Source organism: Engystomops pustulosus, chromosome 2 (genome assembly GCF_040894005.1).
Source record: "Engystomops pustulosus chromosome 2, aEngPut4.maternal, whole genome shotgun sequence".
NCBI classification, from domain to species: Eukaryota; Metazoa; Chordata; class Amphibia; order Anura; family Leptodactylidae; genus Engystomops; species Engystomops pustulosus.
This window is the reverse complement of record NC_092412.1, coordinates 209,999,546-210,019,957: the sequence shown is the minus strand read 5'-3', so window position 1 is coordinate 210,019,957 and position 20,412 is coordinate 209,999,546. Positions and strand designations below refer to the sequence as shown.

Sequence of the window (20,412 nt, the reverse complement as noted above, 5' to 3'; positions counted from 1 at the left end):
CTTCTTCTCCTCCTTCTTCTTCTCCTCCTTCTTCTTCTCCTCCTTCTTCTTCTCCTCCTTCTTCTCCTCCTTGTACAGTAAAGCAGAGGAAACTGGCTATTTTTTGACAGGGCCCACTGGCTCTACCTATAGTACTTTATGCATTTAATTTTTCTGGAGGGCCACCTACCTGCTCCTCTGGTTTAAAAACTTTTTTGGACTGCCACATACAGGCACTATCCAAATTGAATTGTCTCCATAGCAGCCTCCACACGTTGTCTCCATTGCTACCTCCAAAAGTCGTCCATATAGCTGCCTCCATACATCGTCCCTTTATCAAACGAGGTTTGTCAGGCCGAAATTTGGGTTGTTTTCATGGATTCCACATCAAAGTTGTTAACTTTGTCGCCACCCTGCTGTGTTATCCACAAAATACACTGGCAAACTTTTACCATTTACGGATATTATTTCAGCGCTTCTTGCGCATCTGTTTACATTCCCCTCACCCGCCATATCCCAAACTTATAAGAACGCTACTACACTTGATCTTATACAAAAGGTTCTTAGAAGTGCTGTTTGGGGAGTAGCCTAGAGACAGGGGCTTGGATTGGCGAAAGCTCGCCTGGCAGCGGAGCGCCAGCTCCATGCCAAGAACCAACTAACATAGTTTTAACTGCAGCACCTTTAATCTACTACTAGTTCACTGCCTCCATACATGCCCGCCTTATCAAACGTGCTGTGTCGGGCAGAATTTTGGGTTGTTTTCATGGCTTCCACAACAAACTTGTTAACTTTGTCGCCACCCTGCTGTGTAATCCACAAAATATACTGGCAAACTTTTACCATTTACGGATATTATTTCAGCGCTTCTTGCGCATCTGTTTACATTCCCCTCACCCGCCATATCCCAAACTTATAAGAACGCTACTACACTTAACTTGGTGCAGGCTGGGACCGAGTCTGACCCTGGGGCTGGTCATATACTGCCGACGCAGAGGATTGCGGGGCCTACCTCGGTCCAGGTCTCAAAGGCCTACTATACCTCCAAATCCTCCCACCCCTCCTCCTCCTCCTCCTCCTCCGAATTACCATCCGTGGGCATGGCGCCATCAGTCGGTAGCTCTAGGCACAGCAGCAGTGCCGTCGCTAAGCGACAGCAGGCGGTGCTCAAACTGCTGAGCCTAGGTGATAAAAGGCACACCGCCCAAGAGCTATTGCAGGGCATTCCACATCAAACTTGTTAACTTTGTCGCCACCCTGCTGTGTAAGCCACAAAATATACTGGAAAACTTTTTTCATTTACGGATATTATTTCAGCGCTTCTTGCGCAGATGTTTACATTCCCCTCACCTGCCATATCCCAAACTTATAAGAACGCTACTACACTTGATCTTATATAAAAGGTTCTCAGAAGTGCTGTTTGGGGAGTAGCCTAGAGACAGGGGCTTGGATTGGCGAAAGCTCGCCTGGCAGCGGAGCGCCAGCTCCATGCCAAGAAATAACTAACATAGTTTTAACTGCAGCACCTTTAATCTACTACTAGTTCACTGCCTCCATACATCGTCCCCTTATCAAACGAGCTGTGTCAGGCTGAATTTTGGATTGTTTTCATGGCTTCCATGTTAACTTTGTCGCCACCCTGCTGTGTAATCCACAAAATATACTGGCAAACTTTTATCATGTACCGATATTATTTGAGCGCTTCTTGCTCACCTCCTTTGGTTCCTCTCTGCTACCCATTGGTTTGAAGCCTGAGTCCATTTAGGGTATGTCGCCATGCCACTCTCTAGCCTTCCGCTGCTGCCGCTGCCTCTGCATGCCGTCCCCTATAGTGTCAGGGTCAATTATTGGATGTTTTAGATGCTATCTAGCTTCATTCTGTCACTCTGTCATGGCCATGCTGTTGCCCATAATTTTGGCATAATGGTGCATTTAAGCAGCCTCAGAGGCATCCATGCATGCTGCCCCTGCTGTTTCCTGTCCATTTCCGTGGTGTTTCCATCCTTTTCTGAGGTTCCCAGGTGTTTGGCCAAGCTTCCCTGTGCAGAGCCTTGGTCCCCTTGAAAAATGCTCGAGTCTCCCATTGACTTCAATGGGGCTCGTTACTCGAAACGAGCACTCGAGCATCGGGAAAAGTTCGTCTCGAATAACGAGTACCCGAGCATTTTAGTGCTCGCTCATCTCTAATTTTATCCTGATTATTCAAGCATATATCCATGGGGGGAAATGCAAAGCTTCCCATTGCTCATGTGCAGCATACATGTAGCCTTTCCTTTAAAGCCCAGTTGTCCTCCAACTATTTTCCGGTTTATGTGAATCTCACTACTTCAGTCATTGCTGATGCTGCTGTGATCACAGGTCTACATAGATGTTTAACCCTAGTAAGCAATGACAAGACAAGTTGTTTGCTTGTATGTTTGTTTGTCTTTCTTTTGCTATTACAGGGAGGTCTCAAAGGAGTTTGGAGAAAAGGCAAGGGGTCCCACACATTTACCCAATGGGCGGTGCCTCGTCATGTGGAGCCAAAGTATACCTCTGCCCCCCCTTTATTTTTTATTACTTTTTTATTTTTTTCTGTACATGAAGGTCACCAAATTCGTACAGTATCTTAGTGTCTTTAGTTGACCACTAATTCTCTAAAATTGCTAATTCTTTGTGGTAAATCATGTGTGTTATTGACAGGCTACGAAATGTAAAAATAATAGAACAGACACATGAGTCTTCACATATAAATAATTCATGTTTGTGTGTAAATGATGATTGGCCGCCTAGTCATATCTGTAAGAGTTTCTTTTAAGTGTTTCTGTGCCTATGGTCAGTTTGTATGCTCATAAAAACCTATGACACTGTATATACAAACATGTGTAACATTAAATAATGTAGGGGTTTTATAGCTGCATGACTGGGAATAGCCACAATGTAAAATATGTATTGGAGTTACATAGATTTGTTTAGTGATATCATTACCCTACATAAACTCCATAAAAAAAACAAATTTAAACAATTATCTTAAGCTTCAACATTGAGAATACAGATGCGATAATACGAACTCGGCGATCTCCGTTGCCTCCGTAGAGATCAATGGATCAGTACGGTCATGCGCGGCCTTCTGCTGCATTCATCGCCCGGAGCGACAAGGGGTCCGACTGAGGTACCTGGGCACCCCTTCGGACCCCTCATTTTCTTGATCTAACGGAGACCACCACCGATCAGTAAGTTAGGCACTATCCTTCGGATAGGGCCCAACTTGAATTTGTGGGAAAACCCTTTTATTGAGCAAAAGAAGAAATGTTTTCATCTTATCAATTTGCTGCTATTAAACAAAGTAAAAAATTTAAAGGGGTCTCTATACTTCCCGTACCTACTGTATTTCTAATCCCAACCAACTCCCAATAAACAGGTTTCCATATTGAGCGCAGAGTTTAGTTACAATATAATCATAGTCCAAATTCACTATTCTAAGTAAAATAAAGTTTTCTCAAAGGTCAACGTTTTTTGAAATATACAATATATATGCGCATTCCATATACAGGTTACCAACACGCAAACATTAGTGACCTGTGGTCCAGGCTGTCATGTTAGAAAGTGGCATGAAGTGTCTCCGCAGGGGTGCACTCGAGCGTGACGGCTAATGCTTCAGCGCACAATTGTTTATGAGGTAGAAAAATTCCACAACCGGATAATATTGACACTAGCAGTTTTCTAGCGGAACAGACAAGATTGCCGGGAGATAAGTGACGTATCTTACGCTAAAATTTCCTTAGATGTTAAGTTTTTAACTATTTCATCTTGTGATCTCTTTAAATTTTGTAATAATCTATTTGCCTAATTATACTACTGTTAGCATTTGGGTTTACAAAGCACATCAGCTAATGCATGTGTTAACACAATTTCAATGTATATGTTAACACCTCATTAACATTTGCAATTACAAAACACAATGTAAAAATGAAAGCGGCCTGAAGGGTGCATATAGATTGGTTTTCTCTTCCTGGCCTCGGTGATTCCCCCCCTTTCCACTGATGCCTGCTGAACCATTCTTTTCAATAGGCAGTGAGTAGTGCTGGTCCTTAGATTCTTTATTCTACAAAAAGTAAGTGGAAAAATCCTACAACATGCCACATAAATTCACATGCTTTGTTTTATTATTGCATTCAATATGCTTTTTCACACATCTTTTTTCACTGGTCAGTGGTCAACTTAGAACCTGCTTTTTTAAAAAAAATAATTTGCCAACAACATTGGATCCTCATAAACTGTAAGCTCTTGCGAGCAGGGCCCTCACTCCTATTGTTGCATATAATAGTTTGTACTCTGTAATGTATTATTATATTTGTATATGTCCCCTATGATTTTTAAAGCGCTATGGAATTTAGATGGTGCTATATGTAAATAAAGATTATTATTAACCCCTACGGGACACAGCATCTTTTGGCCTTAAGGACGCGGCCCCATTTTTCAAATCTGGCCTGTGTCACTATAAGTGGTTATAGCGTGGGAACGCTGTGAGATATCCAGGGGATTTTGAGATTGTTTTCTCGTGACACATTGTACTTCAAATTAGTTTAAAAATTTGGATGAAATCTTTTGCGTTTAGTTATGAAAAAAAACAAAATTTGGCAAAAATTTTGAAAAATTCTTTATTTTCAACATTCTAAATTCTCTACTTTTGATTCAGAAAGTCATAGCACCCAAATAAATTCATAACTTACATTTCCCAAATGTCTGCTTTATGTTGGCATGGTTTTTTAAGATTCCACATATTTTACTAGAATGTTATGAGGCTCAGAATTTGGGTGCCATTTTTCAAATTTTTTGTAAAATCGCCAAAACCTGTACTTAGATGGACCTGATCAACTTCTAATTGACACTGAGAGGCCTAAATAATAGCAAGACTCGTAAATTACCCCATTGTGGAAACTACACCCCTCAACGTATGAAAAACTACTTTTAAGAAGTTTGTTAACCCTTTACGTGTTTTATAGGGGTTAAAACAAAATGGAGGTGCAGTCTGCAAATTGTAATATTTTTTCACAATACACTCATTTTGGGTGGAAAATTAAACATTTAAAATGGATTAAATTAAAAAAGGCTCCACAAAGTTTGATACCCAATTTCTCCCGAGTACACGGATACTCTATATGTGGTGGTAACTTCTGTATGGGCGCACGGCCGGGCATAGAAGGGAAGGAGGCGCCATCCAAATCAGATTTGCTATGTCACATTGTACAGGCTATAATTTTTTTCTTTTTTTTAATGAGGACCTATAGGGGCTTATTTCTTTTGCCACATGAGATGCACTTTTCTGGTATGTAATTTTGGGGCATCTACATTTAATTGGTGAGATTTAATTAACTCTTTGTTGGTGGAGGAAATGAAAATCATCAATTTTTAGGAAAATTTTTATGTGTTTTTTATTTGGCCGTTAACCATACCATAAAAATAGTATATTATTTTTATTCTATGGGTCGCCACGATTATGAAAATACTTCATTTATATATATTTTTAATTTTTTACCATTTTTACTGAATAAAAAGTAATTTGGCAAAATTGTTGTTAATTTTAGCATCACTGTCTTTCATATGTATAACTTTTTTATTTTTCACCTCACAAATCTGTTTAAGGGCTTATTTTTTGCAAGAATGATAGCTCTTTTTAGTGGTCTTATTTTAGATTGCGTAACTTTTTAAAATCACTTTTTTTAGAGCATTTTTAAAGGGCATTAATAAAAAATCATCTTTTTCAGAGAGAGTTTTTTTAGGTTGTTTTTTACGGGGTTCACTTTGCGGATCTAATAACAATTCTGTTTTATTATACAGATTGTTACGGACGCAGGGATACCAAATATGTGGGGGTTTTGTGTATTTTATTCAATTGTACTGAATAAAAACAAATTTGGAGAAAATCTTATTCATTTTAGCATCACCATCTTTTCATATGCATAACTTTTTTATTTTTTGGCTGACAAATCTGGTTAGGGGCTTATTTTTTGCGAGAACAGTTGTTCTTTTTAGTGGGCTTATTTTAGAGTGCATAAAATTTTTAAAATCACTTTTTAGAGCATTTTTTATAGGGTATTAATTAAAAATTATCTTTTTTCGGAACGTTTTTTGCGTTTTTTTCCTCCGGCGTTTACCGTGCGGGTCCAGTAACAATTCTGTTTTATTATGCAGATTGTTACGGACGCGGCAATACCAAATATGCAGGTTTTTTTTGTGTTTTTATGTTTTTTATACTTTATTAAGTTTTTTATGGGAAAGTGACATTTTAGGGGCTTATATTTTATGTATTTATTTTTTATTTATTATAATGTGTAGTGTTAACTGTTTTTGCATTTTTTTTTACTTATACATACTTGAACTTAAACCAGTGATGCTCTGATCACTGGTTTAAGTTCAATACACTGCTCTACAATACTATTTTATTGTAGAGCAGTGTAAACTGTCTGAGCAAGCTTGCGCATGCTCAGACAGTTTACAGCCAGACCCGGAAGGGGTCTGGCTGCCATGGAGACCGGGCAGCTCCGGGGCACATGCCAGTCCTCGGAGCTGCCCGGAAGAGGATCGGATCCCCCGGTAAGCGGCACGGGGGATCCGATCCACAGCAGGAACACCCTTACACGCCGCGGTCATGCTTGACCGCGGCGTGTAAGGGGTTAACACCCGCGATCGGAGCCGGCTCCGATCGCGGGTGTTACAGCGCGGTGTCAGCTGTGATAGACAGCTGACAGCCGCTGCTTCTGGTACCGGCTCCGTTCGTGAGCCGGTCCCAGAAGCTAGACGTTATACTACGTCCCGGTGCGCTAAGCATCTAGCCCCGGGGACGTAGTATAACGTCGTGGTGCGCCTAGGGGTTAATGGTTCAGTAAGGCATCAGTTGAAGCCAGGAAGAGAAAACTGATCTGTATGTGTCCATAAGCCAAAATGGCGGAAGTGATAAATCACTGATGTGAAAAAATACCAATGTGAGTCTAGCATAAGCCATACAACATGCATAATAAAGGGAATGGGTCCTAATATATGTGGATTATAGATCGATGATCTTCACTGTTAAAAAAATAAATAAAGGGAACACTTAAACGCAATAAAACTCCTAGTAAGGGTGATGGCGCACGTGGCGTTTTGAATGCGTTTTTGGCCCGTTTTTAAGCAGTCAGTCAAACGCATGTGGTTTTTTTTTTTTTTTTTTTCTCGTGCGTTTTTGACCAGTTTCAATTAAGATAATTGGTCACACCTGTAAAAAAAAAAAAAAAAAAAAAAAAAAAAAATTCATGTGTTTTCAAAAAATGCATGCGTTTTTTAACGGATTGCTTAAAAACGGGGCCAAAAAACGTGGTCAGAATGCCACATGTGCCATCACCCTGAATCAAACTTCTGTAAAATCAAACTCTCCACTTAAGAATCATCACTGATTGACAATCAATTTCACATGCTTTTGTGCAAATGGGATAGACAATAGGTGGAGATTATTGGCAATTATGACAGTTAATAAAGGAGTGGTTCTGCAGGTGGGGACCAGAGACAACTTCTCAGTACCAATGCTTTCCGGTTGATGTTTTGGTAATTTTTGAATGTTGGTGATGCTTTAACACTCGTGGTTGCATAAGATCGTCTCTATTACCCATGCAAGTAGCTCAGCTAGTGCAGCTCATCCAGAATGGCACATCAATGTGAGCTGTGGAAAGATGGTTTGCTGTGTCTGTCAGCGGAGACAGGCCAGTACACCCAGAGATGTGGAGGGGGCCGTAGGAGGGCAACAACCAGCAGCTACCGCTACCTCCGCTTGTGGGAGGAGGGACAGAGAGAGCACTGCTAGAGCCCTGCAAAATGACCAAGGAAAGGCCACAAATATGTATGTGTTTGCACAACTGGTTAGAAACAGTCTTCATGTGGATGGTATGAGGGCGGGACGTCCACAGATGTGGGGTTGCTCTCGCATCCCAACCGTGCAGGACAATTGGCATTTGCCAGAGAACACCAGGATTGTCAAATTAACGTGACACAGACAAGTCTGGAGACTCTGTGGAGCAATCATCTGCCTGCAACATCCTTCAGCATGACCAGTTTGGCATTAGGTCAGTAATGGTTGGGGTGGCATTTCTTTGGAGGGCTGCAAAGACCTCCTTATGCTCACCAGAGGCAGCCTGACTGTCATTGGGTACCAAGATGAGATCCTCAGACTCCACGTGTGTGGAGTCATGATGGCCTTACTTCTAGTGGCTTAGTTAAATAAATTATGAAAAAATGCATTGGATTTCACAAAGTTATGTTAGCCGCAACCATAAAGAAATGGATTTGTTTCGGCAGCATAACAATGAGCCATAACCCTTGACTCAGTGTGGATATTAAGTGTAGATGCAGTCAGATTACCCAGTGGATTTGTGAATGGATAATCTGCTCTAGATTACAGTAGCTCCATCCACTGTACTACTGCTGTTTTGAGTCAAACAGGTTTTATTCAGCAAACCAGCTCCTATGGTAATCTATAACATAGCATAAAACTGGAAAACAATAGATCAAAAACATCTCAATTAAAGCTGTAGATTTGTATAGGAACTATAAGGAAAAAAATAACAAACCATCAAATGCAGATTAGGATGGAAATTGTTTTCTCATTCACATAATTTTTAAGAGATTATTTTCATGCCGGCGTCAATATACTCGTACATATTTTTGGAATCAAAAAGAACAATGTCGGATGTTATCTGTGGAATACTTAATAGCTCTTAATTGTTTAGTACGTGTATAACCTGAAATGTGTGTTTATATCACGTGTAGTACTGCTGTCTAGTATACACATTTACTATAGGGCGGTAAATGCACTAAGTTTTAGATGTTTCCTTCTGACATTTCTGATGAATATTTTCGCTGTGACATTCAACTCGACTGAAGTTGTTTTACAACAATCTTGGTGCACCAAATTTCTGACATTCTTTATCAAATTAGCAGAATTGACATGTTTACTGTATATAGAAAAAGTAGGAGTGAAGGATCGCTAGCCTTGGAATTTGCCTGGAAAACCACCTGCGAGTTTGGCAAAGTATTTTTGGTTGCATACTTTTCCCAACTTACAACAGTAAGGGTAAACCATTGTGTAAAATGTTGTTTGTTCAAACAAAGGATGGTCATAATGAAATATGACGCAACCTTAAACATTATTTCACTTCATTGGAAGGATACAGGAGCTTTCCTGGCGTACACGTTAAAGTTTATCCAAAAAAATGAGATCTGAATGTAGTTAAACTTTGCACTTTGAATCACTGATTGTTATTGCTTCTCTATTAACCCCTTATCACCGACACTAGTTTTCAGCTCAATGACCAGACTCGATTTTTCAAATCTGACAAGTCTCGCGATAATTGGTTATAACTTCGGAACGCTTTAACATATCCTGGTGATTTTGAGAATGTTTTCTCGTGACACATTGTACTTCATGTTAGTTATAAAATTTAAGTGATAAGTTTTGCATTTCGTTCTGAAAAAAAGTGAAAATTTGGCAAAAGTTTGTAAAAATTCTTCATTTTCCAAGTTTGAAATGTTCTGGTTTCCAGACAAGATGTAAAACTACCCAAAAAGTTTGATAATTAACATTTTACAGAATATCTGCTTTATGTTGGGATGATAATTTATGCTTCCGGTCATTTTTCTAGGATGTTATGAGGCGCAGAACTTTAGGTGCGATTTTTCTTATTTTCATGAAAATTGCCAAAACTCACATTTTGAGGGACAACTCAGCTTTCAAGTGACTTTGAGAGGCCTAAATAATAGTAAAACCCCATAAATTACCTCACTATAGAAACTTCACCCCTCAACGTATGTAAAACAACTTCTATTAAGTCTATTAACCCTTTAAGTGTTTCACATGGGTTAAAAAATATGAACCTGCGATTTAGAAACTATTGAATTATTTTGGAAAATACATTCATTTAGGCCAAAACTGAAATTTTCAGAATAAATTAAATGATGAAGCACACTGCAACGCTTGATGCCCAATTCCTCCCGAGTTTACTGATACCCCATATGTGGTGGTAAACTGCTGTACGGGCGCACGGCCAAGTATAGAATGAATGGAGGCGCCCTTCACAGCAGATTTGTATTGTCACATTGTACGACTTATAAATTTTTATTTTTTTTGGTAATGCGATCATATGAGGGCTTATTTTTTATGGGATGAGATACAATGTATAGATAATTTATTTTGGGAGTCTAAAGCTTATTCTTAAGATTTTATTAACTATTTCAAGGGGGACACAAACAAAATCATCAATTTTTATTTTGGATTGTGAGCATTTCCCCCCCCCCCGCTCACCGTAACGTAAAAATAATATTTTATCTTTATTCTCTGGTTCACTACGATTGCGGTGATTCCTCATTTATATAGTTTTTCTTATTTTTGCTTAATTTTCCTGAGCAAAACCAATATTGGAGAAATTCGCATTGTTTTTACTATTGACAACTTTTCAGGGCCATAACTTCTGTATTTTTCTGTTGTCAGATCTGGTTGAGGGCTTATTTTTTGCGAAAACAGTTGTTCTTTTCAGTCGTATCATATTAGGGAACGTAACTTTTTTTGATCACTTTTTAGAACATTTTTTGTGATGGCGTTTGATGAAAAATTGTATATTATGGGAAGTTTTCTGAGTTTTTTTTTTTTTTTTTTACGTAGTTCACCGAGCGGGTTCAATATTGATTTAGATTTTATTGTACAGATTAATACGGACGCGGTGATACCAAATATGTATGTTTTTGTGTTTTATTTACTGTATATGCATTTTATGTGTTACTGGGGAGATTATGGGACTTTTATTTTATTTATATATTTAATTATTATTATAAAAAGTTTTAAATTTTTTTTTTTTTTTTTTTTTTTTTTTTTTAACTTTTTTACATTTTCTACTTCTTGGCTTGAATAAGCGGTCATCCGATCGCTTATTCAAGCCTTTACACTGCAATACACTTGTACTGCAGTGTATAGTGTAAGTAACTGCGTGTAAGGGGTTAAACACCCGGGATCAGAGTTTTTCCGATCCCGGGTGTTAGTGCCGGGTCTGGGCTGTGATATCACAGCCCGACACCGGCACTAAACTGACCCGATGTCCCGAAATCTTCTTCTGACGCGGCGCCGTAGAAAGGCGTCGCGTCAGAAGAAGTACCCTTAATGACCGCCGTAGAATCCCGATAGGGCGGTCATTAAGGGGTTAAACTATCGATTTTTGTATTTGATTTCTAGTAGCAATTTCCTGGAGCTTTCACAGTATGCCAAGAGCGCCATCGGGAAAGTGATTTAGCTAATGGTTAACATTAAGTATGGTACTCTGCACCCCAATTTATAAAGAACAGTTGTAAGTTTTGAAGCACATGACTTGTTTAGAGACAATAATAGTTCTGCAGGAGTCCTGTTCAGATTACTCCTGCTTTTTGCTCAGAAATCCTGATCCATATGAAGTAAAACTACCAATTGTCACATAGGACAACTAAAAAAAATATTGCATGACCGCTTCACTCTATCAACCATCAGTTTTATTGATTATAGACATGTCCTACTAAGCAGTTCCTGAGGACCTTTTGGCCCCTTCCACACTTGCGTTTTTCACGCGCGTGTTCTGCGCGTGCTTTTGCCGCGCAGAACTTGCATTGCACTCTGACCCATTGTAATCAATGGGCTTTTTCAGACTAGCAAGTCACGCCCGTGAAAAACGCACCATACAAGTCTATGGAGAGGTATTAAAAAACGCATTGCACTCTGAGACACTTGCAAGTGCAATGCGTTTTTCACGCATCAATTGCCATAGAAAAGATAGACCCCAGTCCTGAGTCCTTTTCACGCGCACTATCTGCGCGTGAAAAACGCACTGACATTGCATTGAAAATGCACATGAAAAACTGAGACACTGAACAAATTCTGACTGAAAACTCATTGGATTCTGATGCAAAATGTCAGTTTTTCACTGACAAATTACTGATCGCACCCTGATCAAACTCACGTGATCTGCAACGCTAGTGTGGAAGGGGCCTTTTTCTCAGGACTTTTATTACAACTCTATACGCCGCACTTTTAGCAACATGGCAAAGCTATGCTAATAAGTGTGGGGTGCTCTGGTGACTTTACTGGAGCGCCTCCTCTTATAATTACTCCCCCATCACAGAGTATAGCGCAGATGACGTCCAAGCGGGACTTTTAGAGTAACGGGGGAGTGAATGAATTATTAGTCGAGTCACTTGGAGGTGCTCCTGTGACGTAGCCGGAGAACTCCAGACCGAGTAGCATAAGTTTTTTTACCTCTATATTGCCAACATTGCGGTGTATAGAGTTATAATAAAAGAACAATTTCTTTCGAATGATAGTAGATGTCCTTTACCAGGTAAAACCTTACTGCCACAAGCGTCCAGCATTCACCAAAGTCTTCAAAACTGCAAATGATGAAATGGCAAGGTACTATATTTAGTAAACCTGAGTATATACTGCGTGGATCCAGCATGATACACAAGTAGGAACAAGTTTTGCGCTGGATGTAACTTTGTTTTACATGCTGTTTTCTTGTATGGGTGGAGATGAACTTGTAGTGCAAATTGGTTTTCTTAACACCTACAATACAAACACTGCAAGTCTATCAAGCCAAGCCTGATACTGTGGCACCCAGGAAACTGTGGCACCGTTTCCTTCCCATGTGTCATGGTTTACCTCCAGTTCCTACAAATTTAAGCAGGACTTAAATTTGCAGAAGTGATGGACATCTTTTTTGCCACAACCAAAATCTCTGAAGTGCCCCAGTGATTATGTCCCCAGTTCCCCTCTAAAAGGCAGCTTGTTGGATTCTCCTATTTATTTTTCCCAGTAAAGCCTTTTTTTTTTTTTTTTTTTTTTTTTTTTTTTCCCTTCTTCTTCTTCCTGGTTCTAAACCCAATATTTTAAGTTTATATTGTTACACTTTAATGATTAATGTTTACTGAAATGAAATTCCTATAGAAGGAACTTTGCCAGCAGGCAAAAAGCCAGAGCCTCACCCTATTTGCCCTTCACTATTTGGTAATGGGTAGGTACCTGAAACTTGAGCATGATGTCCTTTAGGCAAGAAGCTAAAAAATATAAAAATGTGCTTTCAACTGATAAAGTTGAAATGCAAATGGTCTGATTTTTCTACAGAGAGGGTAAAACGTGGAGGGAGAGAAGTTGAGGTCTGCATTTTATCTTTGTTAGTAGAGAAAGCAGAATAAATACAGGCAGGAGGGTAGAGGCCATAAGAGTAGTTTTTCTACAAACTGTGCCAGACACCCTTCATTTAAGTACATTCTCCCCAGTGAGTACATATCACGGCTGGGTGCATGATGTGCTAGTCATGATACTCAACCTGCAGCCGATAAACTCAGTTTGCCTGCATAGAATTGTGCCGTTACATGGTACAGGCTGTAGTAGTTAATGTGCCAGGCCGGACATCCCTCCCTCAACATGAGGCTGGCATTGGGGGTCTAAATTGTGAGTACGCCAGAATCTGTCCAAAGTGATGTATTCCCAAAATTTGGCTGTATCGCAAATTGTAGAGCGGGTCTTATTCCTACCCATATTCATGATGACCATGCTTACCCCTGCCCCCCTGTCTCCACCCGGCTGAAATGGCTCACAAACTTTCACACGGTCGTGGGCATGTTAACTTTTTTTGGGCTTCTAGTGGGTGACTGTAATATGGATATCCGTAGAAGTCCTTATAATTCTGTTTCGGGTGCAGAAGCTCCTCCCACCACTTCTAAGAAGAAAGCTTCTCATGAAATGATTAGCTTTTTTATTTTGTGGATGGAGCCCAGGCTTATGTGGTGGATTTCTCTACTCATGGATGACTCCTTTTGAGTTCCTATCTGGTACTTGCTTCATCCTGATTGTGTGGTGGAAGGTTGTGGTATTGTATGTGTCAAACACAAAAATAGTTTTTATTTTGTGTACAATAAAAATGATTAAAAGAAAAAAAATCACTTTGAGGGACCACAGTAATCCCAGTGCTCAGATTTGCTCGGCATTTGCTTGTAAAGTTTCATTGGGAATCTGTTATGCTGTGGGATTGGGAGAGATGGATGTTTGAAATGTGTAGAATAGGAGCACATACACTTAGAAGAGCTATGGATCCTTCCTCAGTAAGTTAGATTGCGCTTATGTAAAAAAAAGTGACATTCTTTTATCAACACGTTCGATAAGAATAACCAATGTGCTAATATTTTTTACACCTGCAATGTGTTTAGCAGTTTTCAGAATGACGATTACCTCTTACCTTGTACAGTTGGCAAAACTGATGACACAACTGCGTTAAAATGGCACATTCTGAAAAAATTAAAGAATGTACTGCTTGTTTTCAGCTAGTTTCTTCACCCAGCTGAAAACGGGCTGCTTGTTTTCGACCTTTTGGCCTTTGTGTGCAAAGGGCCTTAAAGGAAACTTACCACTTGTATTGGCAGGTTTCTGATGGAAATACCGGGCACCAGCTCAGGGTGAGCTGGTGCCGGAGCTTATTTTCGTTAGTGTTTTAAACCGCGGTATCGCGGTTTAAAACACTTTTTAAACTTTATAGCCGGCGCAGGCAGGTACGCGCTCGGCGCTTACCATGCGCGCGGCTCTCATTCACTTCCTATGTAGCCGCGCGCACGGTAAGCGCCGAGCGCGTACCTGCCTGCGCCGGCTATAAAGTTTAAAAAATGTTTTAAACCGCGATACCACGGTTTAAAACACTAACGAAAATAAGCTCCGGCACCAGCTCACCCTGAGCTGGTGCCCAGTATTTCCATCACAAACCTGCCACTACAAGTGGTAGGTTTCCTTTAAGGCCCCTTCCACACTTGCGTTGCAGATCACGTCCGAGTCTGATCAGGGTGCGATCAGTTTTTGGTCAGTGAAAAATGCACATTTTGCATCAGAGTGCAATCAGTTTTCAGTCAGAGTTTGTTCAGTGTCTCAGTTTTTCACGCGCGTTTTTGATGCAATTTCAATGCGTTTTTCACGCGCAGAAAACGTGCGTGAAATGGACTCAGGACTGAGCTCTATTTTTTTCTATGGCAATTGATGCGTGAAAAACGCATTGAACTTGCATGTGTCTCAGAGTGCAATGCGTTTTTGATGCGTCTCCATAGACTTGTATGGTGCGTTTTTTACGCGTGTGACTTCCAAAAGTAGAGCATGTCGAGATTCAAACGCGCGTTAAAAAAAACACGTGTGTGAGCGTGAAAAAAAATGCAAGTCTGAAAAGACCCATTGGTTACAATGGGTCAGAGTGCAATGCAAGTTCTGAACGTCAAAAGCATGCACAGAAAACGCGCGTGAAAAACGCAAGTGTGAAAGGGGCCTGAGGCTCATGAACACCAGCACGTGCAGCCTTTGGAAATGGGCCGTATGGTGTCCTGATCCCATGGATGCCGTCAATGTGATTCCTTGCATTTAGAAATTAAAATAAACAACCGGAGCTGTTTTAACTATTACAGCTCCAGCGTGCCTGTTCGGTCGGCAGTCAGAACATCCTTGCATTCCATTTCTGTGTGTTTTTAGCTAAAATATGCACATTTTTCCAGGATGGGATAAGGAACACTATGCCTTTTTTAGATTGAGCTGTATTTCCCTACATTCTCCTGTACAGCATCTAATGCTAAATGCCTTGGAACAATCCCTTTATTTATGTTTTCCTCTACTTTCTGTATACGATTATGGGGGCTACCTTCTTGCCTGAGCTCTAGTAACCACATTTAGGGGCTTGCAGTCTCTTGGCCAAACGCTGCGATGGTCTTGAGCTGACTATGGATAATTTTCTGGGCACGCTCTGTGCAGAAGAGACCCAGGCTGCCTCTATGTTGTGACAGAATATGTATATGTTCCCTTTAAGAGTCTGGCAGGCAGCAGACATGTTTGAATGAGGTTAGCATTTGCTCAGCTGGTTTCCAAGGTTACAGTAGAAGATGGGTTAGGGCACGCAGCGCCAATGGCAGAGGAGAGCAGGATTGTTAAGCCTTCCTTCTTTTTGTCTACACTTTCAAATTCCTTTTGTGCTGGAGGTAGGAAAACATCAGTCAGGAAGGTGAGCGCTCGGCACATGCATAGAAGATTATACTATATATCTCTATATGTATAGATATATTTCTAGCTCAATAACACCTGTACACTAGGAACGCATAGTGTCCAACCTGATAACAAAGCATCTGCTGCCTTTGTGTTTTACATTGTCTGTCTGCTTCTGCATGTTATATATAAGATTAATCCCATTTTCTGCTGTTTTGGTAATTTTTCTCTCATTGCTGTGGAGGAGGAGGTATGTACAATGGTATAGGACATCCTGCAGTGCCTGGCTATGTGCACGCTGGTAATTATGTGTAGGAAGTCTGTAATGAACAATGAATGCGAGTTGTATAGATTTGTACAGATAAGAGTGAAAGAAGCAGTTGCATAGAAATCTATATTGGCTATTTATATTCACAATGGGCTCTTTCTATTTTGCTTGTCTCTACTTATAGGGGTTCCTGTGAAGGAAATTGCCTGTGTGGGTACTGTCAGGACACTATCTATAGGCGGAATTGCCTGTGACTTTTAAGAAGGGAGGTGGGTTGATGTGGCTGCTCATGCCTTGTAGACACCCATAAGGAAAGGCATCATGTGCTTGGGCTGGAGGATTCCCGACAATAGGGGGGTGCCTCTGGCAGGAGGCTGCCCCGCAAGGGTGAGGGGGGGAGATGCCTTTGGCTGGTGGCTTCCCGGTGAGGAGGGGGGGGGGGGAGATGCCTCTGGCTGGTGGCTGTCGGGTAAGGTTAGGGGGGGTGCCTCTGGCTGGTGGCTGTCGGGTAAGGTTAGGGGGGGTGCCTCTGGCAGGAGGCTGCCCCGCAAGGGTGAGGGGGGGGGAGATGCCTCTGGCTGGTGGCTGCCCAGTGAGGGGGGAGATGCCTCTGGCTGGAGGCTGCCTGGTAAGGTTAGGGGGGTGCTTCTGGCTGGTGGCTGCTCGGCGAGGAGGTTGCTCTAGGTAGAAGATTTCTAGAAATTACAATATAGACTTATGTCACCGTCAAGCAGTTGTAAATCTCCATAGGGTTGTAAATACATTTTATACCGATCTAAATTTGCATGTGACTCTGTAACTGTGTAGCTAAATATTCCAAAATCTTGAGATCTACAGTTGTGTTACGTGCTGTGTTTTCTAAGAATCTTCTATCTAGTCCATTTTCCGTGGCTTCTACACAGGCGCATGAGCATGATGGTGCATACTGGAGAGGGTTTAGTTTTGTCCCATTGCAGTGGTGAGCGAGTGCAGACCTGTCGGGCAGCTGTCTGGAGGGGAGATAGCTCCTGAAGAAGACGAGACAACAAACTATACATAGCTGGGATAATTACATTGTTCTTGGCTTCATGTTTTCCTACGTTTTTGTACACGTGAGGCAGGAGGCCTTTACATGCTGCCTCAGACTGTACATAAATACTGGGCCTCGTGCACATGGTTGTATTATGATCATACCTGCCATGTCATAATACCTGGCTCATTAAAGTGTTTAATCTTTGTAAATTGCTTCAGTTACCAAAATGTTGCAAATGGCATAATGTGGCATAACCTGCTAAAAATCTTAGAGCCTTTTCTCAGGTTTTATATTTTTGCTACAATACCGGTGCCTAGCCCTGTCCCTTTAATGCACATGCACGATTGTTTTTCGATGTGCTCCCAATAGGGAGAGGGGAATAAGCTGATGTCACGCGTCTCTTATCGCACATTACTTGATAGAGAATATGGAAATCCAGATTATCCCACTCCATCTGATGTGGGTGACCGAGTATAGCCTTCGCCACAAAAGCAGATTGTCAGCCTACTATCCATAGATAGTCCATAGGCGCACAGCTGTGGTTGGTTCATGAATCGCTGACCGTGCATTGGGTGGATTTCGCTGACCACAGTGCCGCGGGTGGGACCCTGAGCGTCATAGTGACATATGATGCAGAATCCTTTCTTCCCATGGAACATCGGCACCAAACTGTGAGCATGATTACAGTCATGGCCAAAAGTTTTGAGAATGACACAAATATTAGATGTTTTTATCACATACAGAAATACAATCATATTATGAGTAACAAAAGCTTTTATTGACAGTTAGAATGAGTTAATGCAGCAAGTCAATATTTGCAGTGTTTACCCTTCTTCTTCAGGACCTCTGCAATTCTCCCTGGCAGCTCTCAATCAACTTCTGGACCAAATCCTGACTGATAGCCGTCCATTCTAGCACAATCGCTGCTTGCATTTTGTCACAATTTGTTGGTTTTTGTTTGTCCACCCGTCTCTTGATGATTGACCACAAGTTCTCAATGGGATTAAGATCTGGGGAGTTTTCAGGCCATGGACCCAAAATCTCTATATTTTGTTCCCTGAGCCATTTAGTTATCACCTTTGCTTTATGGCAAGGTGCTCCATCATGCTGGAAAAGGCATTGTTGATCACCAAACTGCTCTTGGACAGTTGGGAGAAGATGCTCTTGGAGGACATTCTGGTACCATTCTTTATTCATGGATGTGTTTTTAGGCAAGACTGTGAGAGAGCCGATTCCCTTGGCTGAGAAGCAACCCCACACATGAATGGTTGCAGGATGCTTTACAGTTGGCTTGAGACAAGACTGGTGGTATCGCTCACCTTGTCTTCTCCAAACAAGCTGTTTTCCAGATGTTCCAAACAATCGGAAAGAGGATTCATCAGAGAAAATGACTTTACCCCAGTCCTCAGCAGTCCACTCCCTGTACCTTTTGCAGAATATCAGTCTGTCCCTGATGTTTTTTCTGGAGAGACGTGGCTTCTTTGCTGCCCTCCTTGACACCAAGGCTTGCTCCAAGAGTCTCCGCCTCACAGTGCGTGCAGATGCACTCACACCTGCCTGCTGCCATTCCTGAGCAAGCTCTGCACTGCTGGTAGCCTGATCCCCAAGCTGAAACACTTTTAAGAGATGGTCTTGGTGCTTGCTGATCCTTCTTGGGCACCCTGGAGCATTTTTGGCAACATTGGAACCTCTCTCCTTGAATTCCTTGATGATGTAATACATTGTTGATTGCGGTGCAATCTTTCTAGCTATGATACTCTTCCCTGTTAGACCAGTTTTGTGCAGTGCAATGATGACTGCACGTGTTTCTTTAGAGATAACCATGGTTAACAGAAGAGAAACAATGATGCCAAGCAGCAGCCTCCATTAGTGTCCAGTGGTGTGATTCGTAATCATGACAGATTGATCTCCAGCCCTGTCCTCATCACCACCCACACCTGTGTTACTGGAGCAATCACTGAAACGATGTTAGCTTCTCCTTTTAAGGTAGGCCTGCAATGAAGTTGAAATGTGTTTTGGAGGAAAAAGTTCATTTTCTAGGCAAATATTGACTTTGCAATTAATTGCTGTTAAGCTGATCACTCTTTATAACGTTCTGGGGTATATGCAAATTGCCATTCTAATACCTGATGCAGTGAAAATTAACATTTGTATCATTCTCAAAACTTTTGGTCATGACTGTACATGGTTACAATTATGAATAACACAATTTCCTGGATAAACCATAGATTAAATTCCATGTATATTATGCATGTACAGTACTTATATTAATGGCAGATGGTTTGTCTTTGACAATGCCTTAACTCTGCGGTTAGGGCACCATGACCTCCTTGTATGTCCTCATTGTAGAATTTATTTTCCTTGTCACTTTTTGTGAGAAGCTTTTCCAAGTTCAAGAGCAATTTCTTATGCATGATTCTCAGTAGTACTTTGCGTCTTTCCCATTATTCTATCCAGAGCTGTTGTACTGTATTTTATCCACGCATTTTGTCAACTCTAGTGAAAAATTATACCATCCAAATTATACCATCTCTGCTTGCTGTCATTCTATAGGAGACTTCATTGTTTACCTCCTGTTGATGATAAAAAAAACAAACTGTCCATTGTCATGTGATGTCACACAGGTGCACGACCTTGGGCCAGTTTTAGACCACTGGAAGTAAACGTTGAAGCTTCCTGTTAAATGATGACAAGCAGAGATGTAGAAAGTCGTGAGGAATTGATAGGGAAAGGATATTGGAAAATTGTACAGCTTTTGTTACACAAACAAAATCAATTATTTCCTAAAAGTGGAGAACCCCTTCATTTACATTTGAAAATTTTTAATGAATTTTGAATGCAATGATATAGTATGTTCAGGAATATAAGGGGCTGTACACATGCAGTGTATCTTATGAACAAGTTATTCACTTATTTATGCCTATTCGGGTAGATGATGGAAGTGTTAAAAGAGTGGAATGACAAATGGGAACTAAATAGCTAAAAATTTAAGTAAACAATAGGCTGCACACCACAATATATAAAAAAAAAAAGTGGGTACTTTATTCACCCAAGTGCCTGCACGGTACGTTAAAAGCAGTAACTTCATTGGACTCTACACAGAATTATGATTGTTATGCTCCAGAA

General features: G+C 40.9%; 1 protein-coding gene across 2 annotated transcripts in view; it reads left to right on the top strand.

Annotated features, from left to right (window-relative positions):
* MAP7D2 (MAP7 domain containing 2) overlaps positions 1 to 20,412 on the top strand; it is a 79,008-nt gene that overhangs the window by 15,862 nt on the left and 42,734 nt on the right. Inside the window, exon 1 of one of the 2 annotated variants that reach the window (XM_072137966.1) lies at positions 15,939 to 16,025. The exons of the other annotated variant lie outside the window; for it this stretch is intronic. The gene's annotated coding sequence lies outside the window, so the exon portion shown is untranslated. Of the gene's footprint in view, positions 1 to 15,938; positions 16,026 to 20,412 lie in introns of those variants that run through there. 2 annotated transcript variants of the gene reach the window in all.